This window comes from Schistocerca nitens, chromosome 12 (assembly GCF_023898315.1).
Source record: "Schistocerca nitens isolate TAMUIC-IGC-003100 chromosome 12, iqSchNite1.1, whole genome shotgun sequence".
In the NCBI taxonomy this organism is placed as follows: domain Eukaryota; kingdom Metazoa; phylum Arthropoda; class Insecta; order Orthoptera; family Acrididae; genus Schistocerca; species Schistocerca nitens.
Window position 1 is genome coordinate 195,240,023 of NC_064625.1, and position 23,534 is coordinate 195,263,556.

Here is a 23,534-nt window from a genome sequence, read left to right on the forward strand (position 1 = left end):
CTGCGGATAGAGCATTCGATTCTTCCGAACTTGCTTGCATGTTCATTGATGCGGAAACCGATGACGTGGTCGAATCGTTTCCGATTGATTTTCGTCGTGTAGCTACAGCCACAGCTAGTGACCCTGTCCTTGCTACCGCTTTGCGTTTTGTTGCTACGCAATGGCCTTTGTCAAAGTCACGGATCGAGGATCCGCTGGTTCGCTGATTTTTTGCTCACAAGGAGAGACTTTTTGTACGACGTGGTGTTTTATTGTTGCATTCTGATAATGATCAGTCCAGGGTCGTGGTCCCACGTTCGTTACAGTCCTCTGTCTTACGGCTTCTCCACCAAGGACATTGGGGTATAGTGCGAACGAAACAACTTGCTCGTCAGCACTGTACTTGGTTCTGAATTGATGCTGCGATTATGTATATGTGCTCTTCTTGCATGGCGTGTGCCGAACAACAATCCGCACCACCGCGGAAATTCTTTGCATGGCCGAAAGCCACTTCCCCTTGGCAACGCTTGCACATCGATTTTGCTGGTCCATTCTGGAATGCTCGGTGGTTGGTTGTGGTCGATTCTTTCAGTAATTTTCCTTTTGTTGTCCGGATGTCTTCCACGACGTCATCTGCAACCATCCAAGCGTTGTCTGCTATCTTTTGCTTTGAAGGTCTTCCACAGACTATTGTTTCCGACAATGGCCCACAATTCATGTCCGCAGAATTTCAGTCTTTCTGCAAGGCCAATGGTATTCAACATCTGACATCCACGCCGTTTTCGCCTCAGTCAAACGGTGCCGCTGAACGATTGGTCCGGACTTTCAAGTCACAGATGTTAAAGTTGAAAGAGTCGCATTCACGGGAGGACGCATTGTTGCTCTTTTTGTCCTCGTATCGATCTCAGCCCCGAGATGGTCTCTCGACGGCTGAATTGCTCCACGGTCGTCCTCATCGAACCTTGATGTCTTTGCTGCATTCGCCGTATCAGGTTCCTGTGCAGCGGCAGACTCCTGCTTTTGCTCCAGGCGACGTTGTATTCTATCGCAACTATCGAGGTTCATGGCGTTGGCTCGCAGGGCGCATTCTTCGCTGCCTCGGCCGCGCAATGAATTTGGTTTTGGGGGCCTCTGGTGAGGTGCGTCCACATCTCAATCAGCTGCGCCTCTGTCGTCGCACGGGTTCTGCCGCTCCCTGTCTGCTTTCAGCGCCGGGGCATCCGGTCAACGCCCTGGGGACCCATCTACTGGCTCGCCTCGTCCCCAGGTGTTACCGACGCTGCCTTCCATTTTGCCCCATGGCGACGCGCCGCCGCCGCCGCCTGTTCTCCCGCCGGCGACGCCCGCAGTGGACGCTTCGCTGCAACCGCCTGGCGCCTCCCTGGGTCACGCGCCGCCAATCGCTTCCCGTGACCAGATGTCCTCCGCCATGGAACTCTTGCCCGCTCTGGACCACATGGCGTCTTCGCGCGTCGCGTACCCCGATGCAATGGAGGTCGACCCTTCGGCCCCTCCTGTCTCTTTACGGGCGCATACACCACATGTTGACGTGCACCCTGGACTAGGTTTTCAGGCGTTCCCTAGCTCCCCTCGGACCGAATGGCCGGGTGCGGGTGGCACAGCCTCGCCTGTTGTTAGGCTCCCCACCTCGTCGCATACGTCAACATGGGGTCCTCCCCACGGCGGGCGGAAGCCTTATAAAACGACCGTTCGCCGATTTTCGGGGGTGGAATGTGGTGTCACCGCCAGACACCACACTTGCTAGGTGGTTGCTTTAAATCGGCCGCGGTCCATTAGTACATGTCGGACCCGCGTGTCGCCACTGTCAGTGATAGCAGACCGAGCGCCACCACACGGCAGGTCTTGAGAGACTTACTAGCACTCGCCCCAGTTGTACGGACGACTTAGCTAGCGATGCAACACTGACGAAGCCTCGCTTATTTGCAGAGAAGATAGTTAGAATAGCCTTCAGCTAAGTCAATGGCGACGACCTAGCAAGGCGCCATAGCAATTGATAGTTATCTTATGAAGCATTGTATCATCAAGAACGATGTATACAAATGATGGATTAAAGTTAAGTATTCCAGCAGCAACGTACTTTTCTTTATAGCATTCATTCCGTATCCTGTTTCAGACCTCACGCCAGCCTGCGTGAGTTTAACGCGTGCATTTCGGCCTCCTCTCTCAATTAGTGTGCGTAGTGTTGGCAAGTCTGCCAACACTACAGATTTCATCTAAGTAAGACACGGGATCTTATGTTCGGCATACTGAGGACAAAGTGCAAAGCAAGGTGTGACTTGAGTAATGGTGTGGCATTTGTTAAGGGGAGTTGGAATGCCCTATCTCGCCAATGTTAAATTTGCTAACTTTGTGTACCTTTTTCTTTGGAACTATTATCTTCAGAACTTTGAAATTCTGGCAGAGGTTTTCAGCATATATTGTGAGCCCACTGAACTAGAACCAATGTTTTCTTTTTGTTGGTATAGTATTTATGAATTTTTTACCATTAAGCCATTTTTTATTGGAAAAAGTATAACATAAACTTCCCTAGTTCAGAGAATAAGCCAGTTCTTGTCATGATTCTAGTTCAGTGGCCTCTTTGAACTGTTTTGCAGCATTTCTGAAAATTTGAATGTTGTTGGTTGAGTGGTTTATGAGATAAAGGTACATGTAACACTAAAAATGTCAAATGCCAGAAAATGCGATTAAAGTAATTTATTATGAAAATTCACAAATACCTTTTATTCTATTATCAAAAGTGTCCAGCAGAGTAATCAGGGTCATCTTCTAGTTCTTCTTCTTCACCTAGAAGCTTTCTTCTCCTTGCTGCCCTTGCTTTTTTTGTATTAAATTCAGCTGCATACTGAGCCTTCCTTACTCGCACGCTGTCCAGAAGCTGAAGACCTCTGATGGTGTTGATACCAGGAGCAATGCCGAGCCTTGCCATGACCTTTAGCCTACCCATATGACCATCATTGAATGAAATAACAGCATCACTGACTCCCCATTTCAATGTTTTTATCCCAACAAATACATTCTTAGGTACACGAGTCCAAATGAGGTTGTTGAACGACTCGTTTTGATTCTGGGTACAACCATGAAGACATTTTCGCAGAAGATCAGGATGCCCCAAGTCTCTATATATTGGTTTAATTACTTCCATAACAGCCAATGGAATATAATTTTTATGGTGATAAGGATCCCCAGTAGCTTGAGATTTTCTATAATTGCACCATGACTGAGGACCATCTGGACAAGCAAAATGTTGAGGATTATCATCAGTTGATGATCGATGTAAATATGTGGCCCATACAGCTTGTCTCATTTCCTGCAAATTATTTGCATTATTTCTTATTGCCATACCATAGTATTGTTGTAATTCATTTATAATTTTATCTGACAGGCGACCTCTAATGGTTTTACCATCTGACAAAATTTTGTCCTTCAGATTCTGTTTCAGTTTCCTTAGACGAGTGCCCATTCGTTTCTGAACATGACCGACACATTCTAGTTTAGTTATTGTCTTATTGACATATGGCATGGATTCTGTAACACTTTTGTATGCCTTGGAGTCCCCATCTCCAAGGAATTTTGTGTAAAATACTCCCCGTTCTTTTTCTGATCTGCTAAACATTTTCACAGCAGCGGCAGCCTCCATGCCTCCACTCGTACCTTCATAATTCTTGCTACATATGTGAGCTGCTTCTTTCTTACCAGATGCACAATGGTAACAATGTTTAGTGAGCACTTCATAGTCCAAAACTTTACCGCTGTCCACACTAGTAACAGTAGCAACAGCATTTTTGGATGTGTGACCCCTTTTCTGCCAGGTTCCATCAAAAGCAACAGGGATATCTGGGTTTCCTTCATTTATATATTTTGCTTCACTGGCAGCAGCTTTCATTGATAAATCTGCTACAGACTGAACAGCATCTCCTATCACTTCAGTGTAATTGTCAATTTTAGCAGGTGGAGGTGGAAGATTCATTATGGCACAAAATGTTTGAGCAGCAGTATGTCCTTTACCAATTGCTCTCATTGCATACATTAGCCTGATATTACTCTCAAACAAATTGCTACTGCATGTTTTAGAGCTCCAAAAACAGGTCTCATTTTCACAACTGGCACAAACTATAGCAATTTTGCAGGAAAGTCCTATAGAGTTTGTTATGTTCATATCAAAAGAACCTCCACAAAGATTACAACACAAACATTTCTTCATAAACTCAGTAAAAACAGGAAAGTCGACTAAAACATATTGTTCATTAGAAGCTTCATCTGTAATTTCACTTGCACAGTTTGATAACTTCTTTTTTGATGCACTGGTGGGCGTGTCTCCTTCACACATCTCAGCTGTACAAACGTCAGAACTTTCACCAGCATCAACAGGTGCTGAAGCAGAATCACTTGAACAAACGTTATTTGTAAATCTATTACCGCGAAACTTTCGCTTTTTAAATAATGATGCACTCCTAGGCATCGTAGAAACTACGCACTCACCACTGAAAGTCAAAACAAGACAGATAACAAACTCCAAATGAGCGACAAACTAAACTCGAGGCTCAAAACAAACACTCACAGATCAAAAACTGAACAATAAACACAGCTAGTCGTAAAAACAATGGTACCTATGGAAGGATCAAAGATTCTACAACTGAAGAGTGAAATCCACAGCCTTCTATATGTAATGTTTTCGGAAATGCGAAGATTTAAATGTGTACAAATCACAAGATGGGTAACTTTGCTGGGCGCACATGTAATTTTGAAAAATTAAATAAAAATACTTCCAATTGGAATTTCTTAACAAATTTTGCACCATTTTAAGCAGAAAATTTCAAATTAAGTTATAAGGTTAAAAACTGAAAATGTGAATTTTTTCCATTTTCCGGCATTCCAACTCCCCTTAAGACTCCACAGCATGGCTCCATTCTCCCACACCACATATGCACTCCACAAGTTACTGTACATTGAGATTGTACCTGTGTGACTGATTTTATGTGTTACTCCATTCACACATAATCATAGTCTTCTTCAAATACAGGTTCTATAAATTTACCCAACTGGGATCTACAAGAACTACACTGTCTTTCTTCAAAAGATTTCCAACCAAGTTGCCTTAGTATTTCTATAACACATGCGTATGGGCTGTACTGAACTGTTACAATCCTTGCAGGATGTCTCTGAGATCGATCAGTGTCTACTGTCATGCTCGCTTGGTAAGAACTCCAAACACTGGAACAATACTCCAGAATTGGTCGCACTAGCATCCTGTGTGCAATTTCCTTTACAGGTGCACTGCACCTTCCCAGAGCACTTGCAACAAATCTAACTTTTCCATTTACCTTCCACAACAATGACTGTATATGAGTGTTCCATTTCATATCAGTTCTCTGCATTACCCTTTCATACATGCAATATGATGCGTACAAGATGTTCACAGTAACCTTATAATTAGGCACTACGAGACCCTTTCTCCTTATCATAGGTGTTACCAAGCATTTATCTACATCTGAAGACAGCTGCTACTGCTTATACCATGTGGAAATTTTGGCCAAGTTTTTCTGCATTACCTAACAATTGTCCAACAACAGTTCTTTTCCTGCATACAACAGTATCGTTTGCAGTGTTGCTGATACTATTTAGTAATCATTTGTCTATACTGAGAACATTAAGGGACCTACAACATTCCATGAAGCACAACCAATGTTACATTAGTTTCTGTTGAATACTCTCCATCCAGTTTAACGTACTGGGTTCTCCTAATCCTGTATTCACTGAAACTCTCATATGTTTGTGAAGATACTCTGTATGATCATTTCTTGAAAAGTATAAATAAAGCTAACTTCACACAAGTGAGTTTCCCTGAATCAGCACTGACTTTTTGTGAAAAGTATGTTGTCCTCGAGGAACATCATAATATTTGAGATTGAAATGTGCTCTAGGATCCTATAGTAGATGAACATCAGCTATGTGGTGTTTAAATCTGTGTAGCTGATATTTTACCCTTTTTGCAAAGAGAAGTGACCTTCACTGTTTTCCAGTCACGTGGAAATATTTGCTGTGCAAGTGAGTCTTGATAATTTTATGGGCTAGTAAAAGAGTTAATTCCACAGTGTATTCAATGTAAAATCTAACTGGAATTCTGTAAAGGCCTGGTGCCTTGTTTGTTTCAAGCAGTTTTAACTGTGTTTCAATACTGGAGGTGGTAATTTGTGCTCATTTGTAAGTCTGAGCAGCAATTAAACATGGGTATGGTAGTAGTCTCCTGTCTAAATACATTTTTAAATGTAGATTAATAATTCTGCCATTTATCTGCGGTCTTCAGTTTCAAAGCCAGACAGATGCACAAGAGACTCTACAGAAGGTGCGCAGTTTAGCCTTCTGAACTACAGAAATATGGAATCTGCTTGAGATCACCTATAGATAGCATTCATTACTTTGTTTGAATAAAGAGCCAGTTGTGTTTTACAAGAATGATACTTTCTGAATCTGTGCTACACTTTAACAGGATGTTTTTCTTCAATGTGTTATATAATATTGGAACATACAGTATAGATTCCAAAATCCTACTACAAATCATTGTCACTGGTGTGCATCAATAATTTGGCTTAGCTCTATAAATAAAAAAGTTTAGTGCAGCAGTCATATATTTATATTTCTGCTGCGCGTTTCAATGTTTCATACCATCATCTTCAGGCAGAGAATTGTGTCACTCTCTTAATTTCGAATCTCTTTCACTGCTTCACCTAGCGTACGATCAATATTTCATTCATAAAGGATGGGATCATGAGGGCTGCAGCTGTTGACAATATAAATAAAACGAAAAATATTCGGAATTACAAGAGAATGACACAAATCTCCACTTGGAGATAATGGTGTGAATCATCAAAACACACAGTGGAACAATAAATTAGTGACAGACAAAGTTAACAATTTTCCCATCCTTTATGGATGAAATGTTCATTGGTTTAGACTGCAAGCATTTCGAGTTTGTCAGATTTTAGATGCACATTATCAGTTTATCCTTTAAGTACATTGTCAGTAAATGTCTATCAGTTCAACCACAGAAATACAGGGAGTAAACGGTATAAGGCGCCAAAATTATACAGATGGTACATCTCGGTGTGCTTGACAAAAAACTCTAATGAGATTTTCTTGTATCATGTACTTTATTTTTGTATTATTAAAACCTAAAGTTCGTAGGATAGATAGTACACGCATTTCTGTTTACGTAGTCAACCGACAGTACACGGCGTACCGAGCTTATTGCCTACAATGACAGGGCGGCCAGAGAAAGGCAACGAGCCGACCAGAGGATTGAAATCATTAGACGTGTACGACGACGTGGTGTGATAATCAGGTGGCACCGAAGAAAAAAGGAATGTAAATGGTTTTTGGGTTGTCAAGAATGTGTAATTCGCTTTACATGAATTGAATACAATCAGTCTGTTTCTCAACAAGTCAATAACGAAGGTCGTAGTAGTAATGACAAGCTAATATCAAACACAATGTATTTCCATTAGTACAAATTCAATCAATCACCAAGTAGATAGTTGTGCATTAATTACAATCAACTGTTTCACCTTTTTATGGCAATGCCATAACGAATACTAAATTCACATTATTTTCCTTCGGTACAACAACATCGTTACGAAAAGAAAACCCATTACTTCGTTTCCTCTTACACCAATACTACAATAAATGTTCGAAATGACCACCATTTGCTTCTACACATGCTTCATTACGGCGAACCCAGTTTCGTTGCACTCGTTCACACACATGCACATTGGCCTTTATGGTATTGGCAGCATCTAAAATCTTCTGCGTCAATTCGTCCACATTATTTACAGGCTCAGCATAAACAAGTTCCTTCATATGGCCCCAAAAGTAAAAATCCAGTGGATTTAAATCAGGGCTGCGTGCTGGCCATCGACGTGGAGCCGAACGCCCAATCCATCGTCCTGGAAATCGACTATCCAAAAATCTGCGTACTCTGTGACCAATGTGGGGTGGAGCACCATTGTGGAGGAACCACATGTTATGACATATGCCTAATGGAATGTCTTCTAACAGCGTCGGTAACAATGTTTCCTCAAGAAACGTTCAGTAATAGTTACCAGTCAAATGTGCAGGTAAAACATAGGGCCCAATAATGTAATTATCAAGCATACCCGCCCACACATTTATGGAAAATCGTCGCTGAAAATGCGTTGCCACTATGTGGCAAGGATTGTGTACACTCCACGTGTGCACGTTATGGAAATTAGTTATTCCGTCGCGAGTGAAACACGCTTCATCTGTGACGAGTATTTTGTTGACAAAATCATGCTGCGCACTGTGTAACAAAAACCACTCTGAGAATTCACGTCGTGGAGGGAAATCTTGTTCTTCCAATGCTCGTACGTGTCGAATGTGGTAAGGCCGCAGATGCTCCTCTCGCACAGTGCGATGAATGACAGTGTGCGATATACCCACGTGGCGGGTGATGCTTTCAGTACTCTGAGAAGGATCCTCCTGGATGCGGTCCACAATTCTTTCCTCAGCTTCCAATGTACGATCGGCACGTTGTGGGCCTCTGCCTTCTGCGCGGGGCAGTAAAGAGCCAGTATCTCTCAATCTAAGGAAATTAAATACATACTCGTCAGCTGTATTCTGTCACGATGTAACAAAAACGGAAAGCCTATCAGAACAGAAGATACGTTTCGCATACGGACGAAAATTTACAAAGGTGCAGAGAACTACTGTACTTTATTAAGATGTAAATGCATGATAATCGCATACAAGTAGAGGATTACAATGACACAAGCCTTTGGTGCACAGCACCAAATGTCTTTCGTGCAGGAAGTCGTCGTCGTGGGAAGCGTTCTCGATAAATTCGTACACCTGCCCTCGCAACACCTTTTGCCTCGCCATAAATTAAATGCATATCGCATAGTTCAGCTATAGAAAATCTCCTTTCCATCCTAACAGTTAACAGAGTTGCAATAGCATCTGCACAGGTTACTCGCCTGCTGTCGGCGCTCGGTGCATTACAATGACGCAGCCACTCAGGCCGCAGTTGCCTGTGTGTTTACGATTTACGCTCGCGATGTCAATACTCGCAGCGGGCAATAACAGGAACCGATTGCTTACGTACGCGCACGGCCAAGTATCTACTTTTCCAAAACCATTATCCTGAGACGAACTGTGTTTTTTCTGGGACAACCGTAGGAAATACACAAACATGTTACTAGACTTTTTTGTCAAGCATTGCGAGATGTGCCATCTGTATAATTCTGGCGCCTTATACCGTTTACACCCTGTATATTACCCTAGATTTGTTGATAACTTTTTACCTTTGGTGGCCTTAGTTCCTGTAATAACATCAGGATCGCTAATCCCTCTCTCACTCATTACAGTCTTGGTTCTTCCACATGTGGATTGTCAGGTTAGTTGTTAGAAGCAGCAGTCGATGTATTCAGCATAACTTTCCAAGACTGGTTTTCCTTTCAGTTGATAATATATGTGTAGTTTCTCACCTGATATTGGGCAGGTTAGGGTCACCACCTACAACTAATCTATGCTCAGCATATTTCCAAGTGCTCAAGTATAAACTATCTTCGAATGACTCTACAACCAATGTGTCTGGATCTTTTTGGACAGTAGCAATATCTGATTATTAATGTAAGTCCACCAAGCAAAATTACTCTTGTCCATATTAGTCTGCACCCAGATTAATTTTCAATCTTGCTAGACCTACTGTTTTTGCTTGTCACTATAAACATTCCTCCTTCTGGAGAGTGTAATCTAACCACCATGATGCTCTCCCTTGGGATAATAAAGAAAATGAAAATGTACCACTGTGGACCAGTCTATCCCTCTTCAGCGCGCGCACACACACACACACACACACACACACACACACACAAGGTTTAACTTATGCTAGCCTTCAGAGCCAGTGGCTCCTTCTTGCGGTAGAAGTGTTGAAGAAGAAGGAAAAGGGGTGAATGAAAAGGACTGGCGAGGTTCAGAAAAAGATGTAGATTTTGGAAAAGTCCCCCAGACCTGCATGTCATGGGCGGTTTACAGGATGGGATGAGAAAGAAACACTCATTGTTCGGGACTGCACTGGATGAGATTTGAAAATCTGAGAGCTTAAAAGTGGAAGCCACGGTAATATGTGCGACAGAGATTACTACTAAAACAGCGTGTATACGCGGACAAGGAAAAAAAAAATCCCGGATTTACCGGTAAAAAATACACTTTCTTCGGGGTGAAAATACATTTTTTCTGTGTTAAGAGTGACATTATGCTTTCCCTTGGAACTGTAAATCCTTTGAATGGCTATGGTTCACTTCGGAAAACGAAACTCAGAAAAAAAAAAAAAACAGTTTCAGAAAGATCTTTGATGTGCAGCAGCAAGTAAGCTGCATATTTTCGTATTACGAAAGTATCAATGCGTATTTCACCAAACCCTGCCTGTTACTTTCCAAGGCCTTGAAATTCAGATTGCAATGTGCTTTGGTAAGCCAGTCATAGCTCCTGTCACGTGATCTCGCCAGCCGATGACAGCGGATATTCAGAGTATAGGGCACGTGATGGGGAATATAGGACACGTGATGTAATCAGCAATAGCAACATGACTGTTAAGTAGCGCGAACACATAAACAGGAAAGTTAACGGTTTAAATTAATATACATAGTGTTGCTGCAAGAAAAGCAAAGCTTTCATATGTAATATTGTTCTCGAAGAACTGTGGGGGCATAGAACCACTGGCTCTTCCTCCCAAAAATATCACTGCCCTGCCGCAGAAAGATTAGTTCTTCTCTGGAGTACGAGCTCTATGCCACATGCACTGTGTACATGCTGCAAGAATAAAAGTATTCATAATAAACGACGGGAGTGCGAGTGATAATTTATCCTCATAATTACCACGCCCAATCTCCACTGCCTGCTGTTGTTGAGGTCTTCAGTCCTGAGACTGGTTTGATGCAGCTCTCCATGCTACTCTATCCTGTAGAAGCTTCTTCGTCTCCCAGTACCCACTGCAACCTACATCCATCTGAATCTGCTTAGTATATTCATCTCTTGGTCTCCCTCTACAATTTTTACCCTCCACGCTGCCCTCCAATACTAAATTTGTGATCCCTTGATGCCTTAGAACATGTCCTACCAACCGATCCCATGAACCTTGGACCTTGCCGTTGGTGGGGAGGCTTGGGTGCCTCATCGATACAGATAGCCATACCGTAGGTACAACCACAATGGAGGGGTATCTGTTGAGAGGCCAGACAAAGGTGTCGTTCCTGAAGAGGGGCAGCAGCCTTTTCAGTAGTTTCAGGGGCAACAGTCTGGATGATTGACTGATCTGGCCTTGTAACACTAACCAAAACAGCCTTGCTGTACTGGTTCTGTGAACGGATGAAAGCAAGGGGAAACTACAGCCGAAATTTTTCCCAAGGGCATGCAGCTTCACTGTATGATTAAATGATGATGGCGTCCTGCTGGGTAAGATATTCCGGACGTAAAATAGTCCCCCATTCGGATCTCCGGGTGGCGACTGCTATAGAGGACGTCGTTATCAGGAGAAACAAAACTGGCATTCTACGGATCGGAGCGTGGAATGTCAGATCCCTTAATCGGGCAGGTAGGTTAGAAAATTTAAAAAGGGAGATGGATAGGATAAAGTTAGATGCAGTGGGAATTAGTGAAGTTCGGTGGCAGGAGGAACAAGACTTTTGGTCAGGTGAATACAGGGTTATAAATACAAAATCAAATAGGGGTAATGCAGGAGTAGGTTAAATAATGAATACAAAAATAGGAGTGTGGGTAAGCTACTACAAACAGCAGAGTGAACGCATTATTGTGGCCAAGATAGACACAAATCCCACGCCTGCTACAGTAGTACAAGTTTATATGCCAACTAGCTCTGCGGATGATGAAGAAATTGATGAAATGTATGATGACACAGAAGAAATTATTCAGATAGTGAAGGGAGACTAAAATTAAACAGTCATGGATGACTGGAATTCGATAGTGGGAGAAGGGAGGGAAGGAAACGTAGTAGGTGAAAATGGATTGGGGCTAAGAAATGAAAGAGGAAGTCGCCTGGTAGAATTTTGCACAGAGTATAACTTAATAATAGCAAACACTTGGTTCAAGAATCATGAAAGAAGGTTGTATACATGGAAGAATCCTGGAGATACTAGAAGGTATCAGATAGATTATATAAGGTAACACAGAGATTTAGGAACCAGGTTTTAAATTGTAAGACATTTCCAGCGGCAGATGCGGACTCTGACTACAATCTATTGGTTATGAACTGTAGATTAAAACTGAAGAAACTGCAAAAAGGTGGGAATTTAAGGAGATGGGACCTGGATAAACTGACTAAACCAGAGGTTATACAGATCTTCAGGGAGAGCATAAAGGAACAATTGACAGGAATGGAGGAAAGAAATACAGCAGAAGAAGAATGGATAGCTTTGAGAGATGAAGTAGTGAAGGCAGCAGAGGATCAAGTACGTAAAAAGATGAGAGCTAGTAGAAATCCTTGGGTAACAAAAGAAATATTGAATTTAACTGATGAAAGGAGATAATATAAAAATGCAGTAAATGTAGCAGGCAAAAAGCAATACAAATGTCTCAAAAATAAGATTGACAGGAGGTGCAAAATGACTAAGCAGGGACGGGTAGAGGACAAATGTAAGGATTTAGAGTCTTATCTCACTAGCGGTAAGATAGATACTGCCTACAGGAAAATTAATGAGACCTTTGGAGAAAAGAGAACCACTTGTATGAATATCAAGAGCTCAGATGGAAACCCAGCACCAAGCAAAGAAGGGAAAGCAGAAAGGTGGAAGCAGTATATGGAGAGTCTATACAAGGGCGATGTACTTGAGGACAATATTACGGAAACAGAAGAGGATGTAGATGAAGATGAAACGGGAAATGTGATACTGCGTGAAGAGTTTGACAGAGCACTGAAAGATCTGAGTCGAAACAAGGCCCCGGGAGTAGACAACATTCCATTAGAACTACTGACAGTCTTGGGAGAGCCAGTCCTGACAAAACTCTACCATCTGGTGAGCAAGATGTATGAGACAGGCGAAATACCCTCAGACTTCAAGAAGAATATAATAATTCCAATACCAAAGAAAGCAGGTGTTGATAGATGTGATAATTACCGTACTATCAGTTCAATAAGTCACAGCTGCAAAATACTAACGCGAATTCTTTACAGATGAATGGAAAAACTGGTAGAAGCCGACCACGGGGAAGATCAGTTTGGATTCCGTAGAAATAATGGAACACGTGAGGCAATACTGCCCCTACGACTTATCTTAGAGGATAGATCAAGGAAAGGCAAACCTACGTTTCTAGTATTTGTAGACTTAGAGAAAGCATTTGACAATGTTGACTGGAATACTCTTTTTCAAATTCTGAAGGTGGCAGAGGTAAAATACATGGAGCAAAAGGCTATTTACAATTCGTACAGAAACCAGATGGCAGTTATACGAAGAGTTGAGGGGCATGAAAGGGAAGCAGTGGTTGGGAAGTGAGTGATACAGGGTTGTAGCCCTCCTGATGTTATTCAATCTGTATATTGAGCAAGCAGTAAAGGAAATAAAAACTTTGTGGTTCACCGATGACATTGTAATTCTGTCAGAGACAGAAAAGGACTTGGAAGAGCAGTTGAACGGAATGGACAGTGTCTTGAAAGGAGGATATGAGATGAACATCAACAAAAGCAAAACGAGGATAATGGAAGGTAGTCGAATTAAGTCAGGTGATGCTGAGGGAATTAGATTAGGAAATGAGACTCTTAAAGTAGTAAAGGAGTTTTGCTATTTGGGGAGCAAAGTAACTGATGATGGTCGAAGAAGAGTGGATATAAAACGTAGATTGGCAATGGCAGGGAAAGCGTTTCTGAAGAAGAGAAATTTGTTAACATCGAGTATAGATTTAAGTGTCAGGAAGTCATTTCTGAAAGTATTTGTATGGAGTGTGGCCATGTATGGAAGTGAAACATGGACGATAACTAGTTTGGACAAGAAGAGAATAGAAGCTTTCGAAATGTGGTGCTACAGAAGAATGCTGAAGATTAGATGGGTAAATCACATAACTAATGAGGATGTATTGAATAGAATTGGGGAGGAGTTTGTGGCACAACTTGACAAGAAGAAGGGACCAGTTGGTAGGGCATATTCTGAGGCATCAAGGGATCGCAAATTTAGCATTGGAGGGCAGTGTGGAGGGTAAAAATAGTAGAGGGAGACCAAGAGATGAATACACTAAGCAGATTCAGAAGGATGTAGGTTGCAGTAGGTACTGGGAGATAAAGAAGCTTGCACAGGATAGAGTAGCATGGAGAGCTGCATCAAACCAGTCTCAGGACTGAAGAGCACAACAACAACAACAACACTGTAAGATACATCACAGAAATGTGCCAGTAAAATTTTTAATAATGACATAAATGACTGACCTTCTGGGCTCAAAATTCTTCTAAATGGCTCGTCCTCAAAGAGCGGATTTTTAAATGAGAGTCAAACACTCTGCGATTTAAGCAGTTCATCGTACATTCTCGCACATAGTTCATCTCGCATAAAAGGATGGTTGGTTGATTTGAGAGTGGGGACCAAACAGTGAGGTCATAGGTCCCATGTATAAAAGGACATTTACTTTGAAAGTAATGCTTTTCAAACCACTATTCACAATATTTTCCCACGCCCTGTTATAAATATGTTTGTTTCAGCAGTTGCCAGAGAGCGCCAGATAACAGGTGTCACCACGCTTGCGCAGCTACGACGACGTAGGGAGCCCGTATGTCCGCACGTGTAAAACATTAAAAGTTCTTACATTATGTCATAAAAGAAGCAACACATCAGAGGATACTCAAAGAGCATTGGAATTTCGTGAATCATACTAAAATGGGTAATTTGGCTTAAAGTGCACATTCACATGTCCAGATTCCCAATAAAGTAGACCTCAAGCTGATATTAAGCTTTTCAGTGTGGTTTTTTGAGATCTGAATTTTCTTGGAGTACCAGTACTTTATTATCTCATGTTTGGTTCTTTATTATGGGTTAGTGCCATATGTGCTAGAAGGTAAAAACGTGCACTTGAAGTGCAGCGAACAGTTGAAAGTAGCCAATAGTGTGGAATTAAACACTTCGTTTCAAATAAATTGATTGCCTCAGGGGAAAAGATCAATAAAAGCCAAATTTCTTGAACAAACTGTCAAAAATAACATCATTGTTCTGCAAAGTGATTAATGCTTGATTGTCAGAAAGGTGGAAATAAAATAAGATCTGAAACTAATAACATATTTTAGCATTCCGTTTTAATTCACATGATAGCTCTCAGCCACAGAAATCCAGTTTGTTTTCATTTGATATGAGAGCTGTGAACGAACAGGAAATGGCAAAATCACTAAACATAAACACTGGTAAACACTCTCCACTCAAACTCAGACTGCTCTGTGCATCACTCCCCCGCCGCCACCACCTCGTGCGTTTTAGTGCACATCTTCCTGAAAGGTCTGATACATAAAACATATATGTTCGAGGTCTTAAGTGTGCCAAAATGCAGTGCCACACCTCTCCACACAGCATTCTTCTATCGTGCATCGCTGTATTTCGCTCTGTGAAATTCAAACATGTATATTTTGTAATGGATGCCGTCAAACTATATTCAGGACAAGGGAAATTAAAACGTCCTGTGGTTTATCGCCTGCTTCCAGTCAGCCGGTCTGACACACTGCCTCTCTTTTAAAAAAAACCTCACAATTAGTACTGGATGGGATTCTTTGTAACCGGGAGAACAAGGACTCTTCAGAACATTTGCGCTCTTTATTGCCTATTGCTGTTTTGTCCAACAGAAAATTAAATATAGGATACATAAAATGAGTAAAGACAAGAGACAAGCAAGACAGTACACTTTTCTTCAATCCTTAGGTCCCAGTATTTTTTTATCTCTAATCTTGTTACAGCTTTACATGCCGTGCTTTGCTTTCTGCGAAAGAATCTAATACTTCATCAAAATTTGTCAAACATTTTGCTACATGAAAAATTGAAATGTCGTCCAATATTGAAAAAGACTGGTGTGATTTCTCGATCTGATTACGTGTATTTTGCCACTGTCTGCTAGATGAAACAAAATAGGTCTGTCTAATATTGTAGCAATTGTAACACACACAAAATAAACGAGACTGTTTTGGCACAAATGGCCATTTTTATAGCACGACAGAATAAATTCACAAAGTATCAATATCAAATGCCTATTAGGCCTACTACAAGCAAAAAGCTTTATGTTGGGAAACAGCTTCACATTTCATTAATACGCTCCAGCTTCTCAAGCATGAGATCGAAAAGTAGTACTAAGAAATTTTTGTATAAATTTGGAATCATCATGCAGGAGTAGGTTTAATAATGAATAAAAAAAATAGGAGTGCGGGTTAGCTACTACAAACAGCACAGTGAACGCATTATTGTGGCCAAGATAGACACAAAGCCCATGCCTACTACAGTAGTACAAGTTTATATGCCAACTAGCTCTGCAGATGATGAAGAAATAGATGAAATGTATGACGAGATAAAAGAAATTATTCAGGTAGTGAAGGGAGACGAAAATTTAATAGTCATGGGTGACTGGAATTCGTCAGTAGGAAAAGGGAGAGAAGGAAACATAGTAGGTGAATATGGATTGGGGGGAAGGAATGAAAGAGGAAGCCGCCTTGTAGAATTTTGCACAGAGCATAACTTAATCATAGCTAACACTTGGTTCAAGAATCATGAAAGGAGGCTGTATACCTGGAAGAAGCCTGGAGATACTGACAGGTTTCAGATAGATTATATAATGGTAAGACAGAGATTTAGGAACCAGGTTTTAAATTGTAAGACATTTCCTGGGGCAGATGTGGATTCTGACCACAATCTATTGGTTATGAACTGCAGTTTGAAACTGAAGAAACTGCAAAAAGGTGGGAATTTAAGGAGATGGGACCTGGATAAACTGAAAGAACCAGAGGTTGTAGAGAGTTTCAGGGAGAGCATAAGGGGACAATTGACAGGAATGGGGGAAAGTAATACAGTAGAAGAAGAATGGGTAGCTCTGAGGGATGAAGTGGTGAAGGCAGCAGACGATCAAGTAGGTAAAAAGACGAGGGCTAATAGAAATCCTTGGGTAACAGAAGAAATATTGAATTTAATTGATGAAAGGAGAAAATATAAAAATGCAGTAAATGAAGCAGGCAAAAAGGAATACAAACGTCTCAAAAATGAAATCGACAGGAAGTGCAAAATGGCTAAGCAGGGATGGCTAGAGGACAAATGTAAGGATGTAGAGGCTTGTCTCACTAGGGGTAAGATAGATACTGCCTACAGGAAAATTAAAGAGACCTTTGGAGAGAAGAGAACCACTTGTATGAATATCAAGAGCTCAGATGGAAACCCAGTTCTAAGCAAAGAAGGGAAGGCAGAAAGGTGGAAGGAGTATATAGAGGGTTTATACAAGGGAGATGTACTCGAGGACAATATTATGGAAATGGAAGAGGATGTAGATGAAGACGAAATGGGAGATAAGATACTGCGTGAAGAGTTTGACAGAGCACTGAAAGACCTGAGTCGAAACAAGGCCCCGGGAGTAGACAACATTCCACTAGAACTACTGATGGCCTCGGGAGAGCCAGTCATGACAAAACTCTACCATCTAGTGAGCACGATGTATGAGACAGGTGAAATACCCTCAGACTTCAAGAAGAATATAATAATTCCAATCCCAAAGAAAGCAGGTGTTGACAGATGTGAAAATTACCGAACTATCAGTTTAATAAGTCACAGCTGCAAAATACTTACGCGAATTCTTTACAGACGAATGGAAAAACTGGTAGAAGCCGACCTCGGGGAAGATCAGTTTGGATTCCGTAGAAATGTTGGAACACGTGAGGCAATACTAACCTTACGACTTATCTTAGAAGAAAGATTACGAAAAGGCAAACCTACGTTTCTAGCATTTGTAGACTTAGAGAAAGCTTTTGACAATGTTGACTGGAATACTCTCTTTCAAATTCTGAAGGTGGCAGGGGTAAAATACAGGGAGCGAAAGGCTATTTACAATTTGTACAGAAACCAGATGGCAGTTATAAGAGTCGAGGGGCATGAAAGGGAAGCAGTGGTTGGGAAAGGAGTGAGACAGGGTTGTAGCCTCTCCCCGATGTTATTCAATCTGTATATTGAGCAAGCAGTAAAGGAAACAAAAGAAAAGTTCGGAGTAGGTATTAAAATTCATGGAGAAGAAGTAAAAACTTTGAGGTTCGCCGATGACATTGCAATTCTGTCAGAGACAGCAAAGGACTTGGAAGAGCAGTTGAACGGAATGGACAATGTCTTGAAAGGAGGATATAAGATGAACATCAACAAAAGCAAAACGAGGATAATGGAATGTAGTCAAATTAAATCGGGTGATGCTGAGGGAATTAGATTAGGAAATGAGACACTTAAAGTAGTAAAGGAGTTTTGCTATCTAGGGAGTAAAATAACCGATGATGGTCGAAGTAGAGAGGATATAAAATGTAGACTGGCAATGGCAAGGAAAGCGTTTCTCAAGAAGAGAAATTTGTTAACATCGAGTATAGATTTAGGTGTCAGGAAGTCGTTTCTGAAAGTATTTGTATGGAGTGTAGCCATGTATGGAAGTGAGACATGGACGATAACTAGTTTGGACAAGAAGAGAATAGAAGCTTTCGAAATGTGGTGCTACAGAAGAATGCTGAAGATAAGGTGGGTAGATCACGTAACTAATGAGAAGGTATTGAATAGGATTGGGGAGAAGAGAAGTTTGTGGCACAACTTGACTAAAAGAAGGGATCGGTTGGTAGGACATGTTTTGAGGCATCAAGGGATCACAAATTTAGCATTGGAGGGCAGCGTGGAGGGTAAAAATCGTAGAGGGAGACCAAGAGATCAATACACTAAGCAGATTCAGAAGGATGTAGGTTGCAGTAGGTACTGGGAGATGAAGAAGCTTGCACAGGATAGAGTAGCATGGAGAGCTGCATCAAACCAGTCTCAGGACTGAAGACCACAACAACAACAACATATTCTTCCATAATTTTTGTGATGTCCCCGTTCTTCTTCCTGCTTGTTCTAACAAACAATCTTGTCATCACTATTCCTGCCAGTGTCAAAACTTATTCTCTTGTTAAAGTCACTCATCCTGCCAGAATCACCGGTTTCGTTATCCCACATTTGTTCTCCGGTTAGGCATTATTATGTATTCGTACAACGCGTTTTCTGCACTACTCCCAGAATAGAACTTAAGCGCTTGCTAGCCAGAGACTGTACAAATGGCCCTTACTAGTGTAGCAATCTGGCCAAACATTTTCTGTCAAAATTTTATTTTCTTGAGTACACTGAGGTAATCTTTCTTTCCTGTTATTCCAGTCTGTCGTTTATTTCCTCTCTGGTAGTCTGAATCTATGGATTTCGCTAGTAATTATAACAAAGCTGATCATTGGCAAACACAGTCAACCACATAAACAAACAGCAATTGGCATTCACCTGTTCGGGTTTATTCTGCTCAGCTCGTGTAGGCCGGCCCCTTTTGTCTGTAGGAAAGTTTATTTCCAGATGTGACCATGATTCTCCTGGCAGACACATCATGTACGCTATGCACACATTCAAAAATAAACTTATGATTCACTCAGAAATCAACTTATAATGTGATCAAAAAGGTTCAACAACCAACAGGGATGTGTTTAAAAATCATATGAATAATTGATAGACCGACGTGCACTGGATGCTAGGCGCTTTGTGAAAGAAGGTTTTTTTCCTCGAGAATATGAATTTGGTTTCCCCTCTGAAATTGCTGCCCATGACAGATACCCCAGTTTGTTTCGTCCTTGCCGAAGGCCAGCTATACACTTCTGCCCACATTAAACCTCCTACCAACAGCAGTGCTTACGTTTTGACAGTTGCCATCCTTTCCACATCAAACCTTCCCTCCCATACAGTCTTGGCACTCAAGGCAAACATAACTGTTCAGATGCAGACTCTTTACAGAAATACACCACCATTGTCACCTCAGCCTTCACTGGAAGTAGTTACCCAATCAGCCTAGTTCAAAAGCAGATTTCCCGGGCCATCATGTCCAGTTGGTTCTGATTATCCCTCCAAAAAACAACTTTGGAGCACACCACTTGTCACTCAGTATTATCCTGGTCCTGAATGTATTAAACGCCTACTTTGACAGGGTCATGACTTTCTAAAATCATGCCCTGAAATGAGATCCATTCTGCCTAAGATTTTGCAATATCCTTGTCAGACTCTATGCTCCTTCTGCATCCATCTCCATAACCTATGGCTCCTACCCCTATGACTGTCCCTGATTCAAGACCTGCCATATTCACCCTCCTATCACCAACTGTACCACCCCTGTAACTGGCAAAACATATACTATCAAATGGAGAGGCACATGTGAAATGACACACCATATACCAGCTGTTGTGTGAACGTTGTTCGGCCTTTTACATCGGCATGACTACCACCAAATTATCAGTTAGAAAGAATGGGCATAGGCAGAGGATGTATACTGGCAACACGCAATATCCTGCTGCAGAGCATGCTCTACAACATGACAGTCATGATCTCAAAGACACCAGTTTCTCAGAACTCCGCAGGTTGGAACTGGTGTTACAACATGTCCTTGGTTCTAGCCACCCACCTGGTCTTAATTTACGATAATTTCTTCCGTCTCAGCATTACTTCATAGTGACTACTCCTTTCTCCACACTGTTTTAGTTTTCTACATCTTTCACTTTCTGTCTTGTCTATTTTTGGCTTTCTGTTACATACAATGCACTTAGCTTTTCACTCTTATTAACTTGTTCATAATATTTTAGTAGTAATCTCCATCTTGCATGTTACCATGTCTTCCAGCTTTCAGCTCTCAGGTTTTCAAATCTCGTCCAGTGCAGTCCCCAACACTTAGTCTTTCTTTCTCATCCTGTCTGATAAGCCACCCCTGACCCAGGGTTCTGGGCGACTTTTCTGAATCTGAACTGTACCCCTTTTTCTAAACCTCTCTAGTCCTTTTCCTTCACCCCTCTTCCTTCCACTTCAACTGTTCTGCCAGAAGAAGGAGCCACTGGCTTCGAAAGCTTGCATAAGTTGAACCTTTTTGCGTGTGTGTGTGTGTGTGTGTGTGTGTGTGTGTGTTATCCTGCCACAGCTTGGTGAGCAGATTTTTTCATCTATCTGATTTCATTATATTGTCAAAAATTAATTATTTTTGTTGAACATATTTATAGTTACACACATGCACACACATAATGTCTCCATCTTTTTTTGTTTTTATGAGAGGAGTTTCACACTGCTTACAGATTTTAACAAAATTGTTTGTGTGTAATTTTCTATGATATTTATTTCTCTACAATGATGAATGGTCATTATATTGTATTGCTTGCTTGACCACAGTAATACTCAAAGAAACAGTGCACTGTTTCATGTGAGTACAAATCATTTTGCCTCAGTACCACGTTTTAATGACGCTGTATGAGACAAATTACTTCCTTGGAAATAAAGCAATTTCATTAACTACATTTGTTTCTTACATTAGTCATTTGATACAAAGAAAGTAACCTACACTATTAACAAAATTTATTGCTTTTTATGTTTATGTTGTAACTTACTAATAACTAAATATTTACAGCTCGCTCAATCCTAATTCCCTCGCCTGGATATTGGAAAGTTCCCTGGTCATGTGAGGTGCAGTAGTGAAGCACTGAATAGTGACGTGTCTGTTAAGAGTCCACAAAAGAAGCCTCTTAACAGCTGGCAGTGTTGTTGCCTGCTTTCAACTGAACCACAGATGGTTGCATGTAAAAACAATGGTCTATGGAGTTATGAAAACACTGACGCATTGCCATAAACTTGTTGTTGTTGTGGTCTTCAGTCCTGAGACTGGTTTGAAGCAGCTCTCCATGCTACTCTATCCTGTGCAAGCTTCTTCATCTCCCAGTACCTACTGCAATCTACATCCTTCTGAATCTGCTTAGTGTATTCATCTCTTGGTCTCCCTCTACGATTTTTACCCTCCACGCTGCCCTCCAATGCTATATTGGTGATCCCTTGATGCCTCACAAGATGTCCTACTAACCGACCCCTTCTTCTGGTCAAGTTGTGCCACAAATTTCCCTTCTCCCCAATCCTATTCAATACCTCCTCATAAGTTATGTGATCTACCCATCTAATCTTCAGCATTCTTCTGTAGCACCACATTTCAAAAGCTTCTATTCTCTTCTTGTCCAAACTATTTATCGTCCACGTTTCACTTCCATACGTGGCTGAACTCCATACAAATACTTTCAGAAACGACTTCCTGACACTTAAATCTATACTCGATGTTAACAAATTTCTTTTCTTCAGAAACACTTTCCTTGCCATTGCTAGACTATATTTTATATCCTCTCTACTTCGACCATTGTCAGTTATTTTGCTCCCCAAATAGCAAAACTCCTTTACAACTTTAAGTGTCTCATTTCCTAATCTAATTCCCTCAGCAGTATGCACTGGCACGAATCTTCCTGAGGGCTGAACCGAGACAAACTCAGCAGCTTTGCCTTACGCAGACAAGTGCTAGATTCCAGAAAGGTTTGTATCTGCATGTACTCCACTGCAGAGTGAAAATTTCACTCTGGAAGCAGCCTCAGGCTGTGGCTAAGCCATGACTCCACAATATATTTCTTCCAGGAGTGCTAATCTTGCAATTTTTGCAGAAGAGCTTTTGTGAAGTATGGATAGTAGGAGATGAGGTACAGCTGGAAGTAAAACCTGTGAGGACGGATCACAAGTCGCGCTCGGGTAGCTATCGGTAGAGCACTTCCTCACGAAAGACAAAGTTCCCAAGTTCGAGTCACGGACCGGCACACAGTTTTAATCTGTCAGCAAGTTTCATATACATAACCATCTTAAATGATTGGCTGAGGCACACACATGAAACAGCCATGCTAGGCTGATTGCAACTGTCAGGCATTTATTCGCTGGGTCTACTGCAGTTTGCAAGATCGGCACAAGGTTAGTTACTGTAAATAGTTTTCAAATTTCCAAACGTATTTCATGAAAATTGTAGTTTTTTTAAAATCTGTATTATGTTTTGGAAACACTTTTTTCTTCACGAAAGTGGTGTGTAGAATGAATATAATACTAGGATCACCAATAATCTGTACAAACACTTCATGGGTAAGGGAGGAGGAGGAGATTAGTGTTTAATACTCCCTTCGACAATGAGGTCATTAGAGACAGAGCACAAGCTCAGATTAGGGAAGAAGTGGGAAGGAACCATCAAAGGAACCATCCTGGCATTTTCCTGAGACAATTTAGGGAAAACACAGAAAACCTAATCCAGGATGGCCGGAGGTGGTTTTGAACCGTTGTCCTCCCGAATGCGAGTCCAGTGTGCTTAACCACTGCTCCACCCTACTCGGTCATGGGTAAGGAATCACACACGGGTACACACGTATTCAGTAACCACAAGAACATATTAAATGTCATGTATTTGGGCTTGTGGATTTAAATGTT

General features: G+C 41.4%; 1 protein-coding gene across 1 annotated transcript in view; it reads right to left on the reverse strand.

Moving 5' to 3' along the window:
• The window catches only part of LOC126215015 (molybdenum cofactor biosynthesis protein 1-like), a 152,918-nt gene that overhangs the window by 117,859 nt on the left and 11,525 nt on the right, over positions 1–23,534 (reverse strand).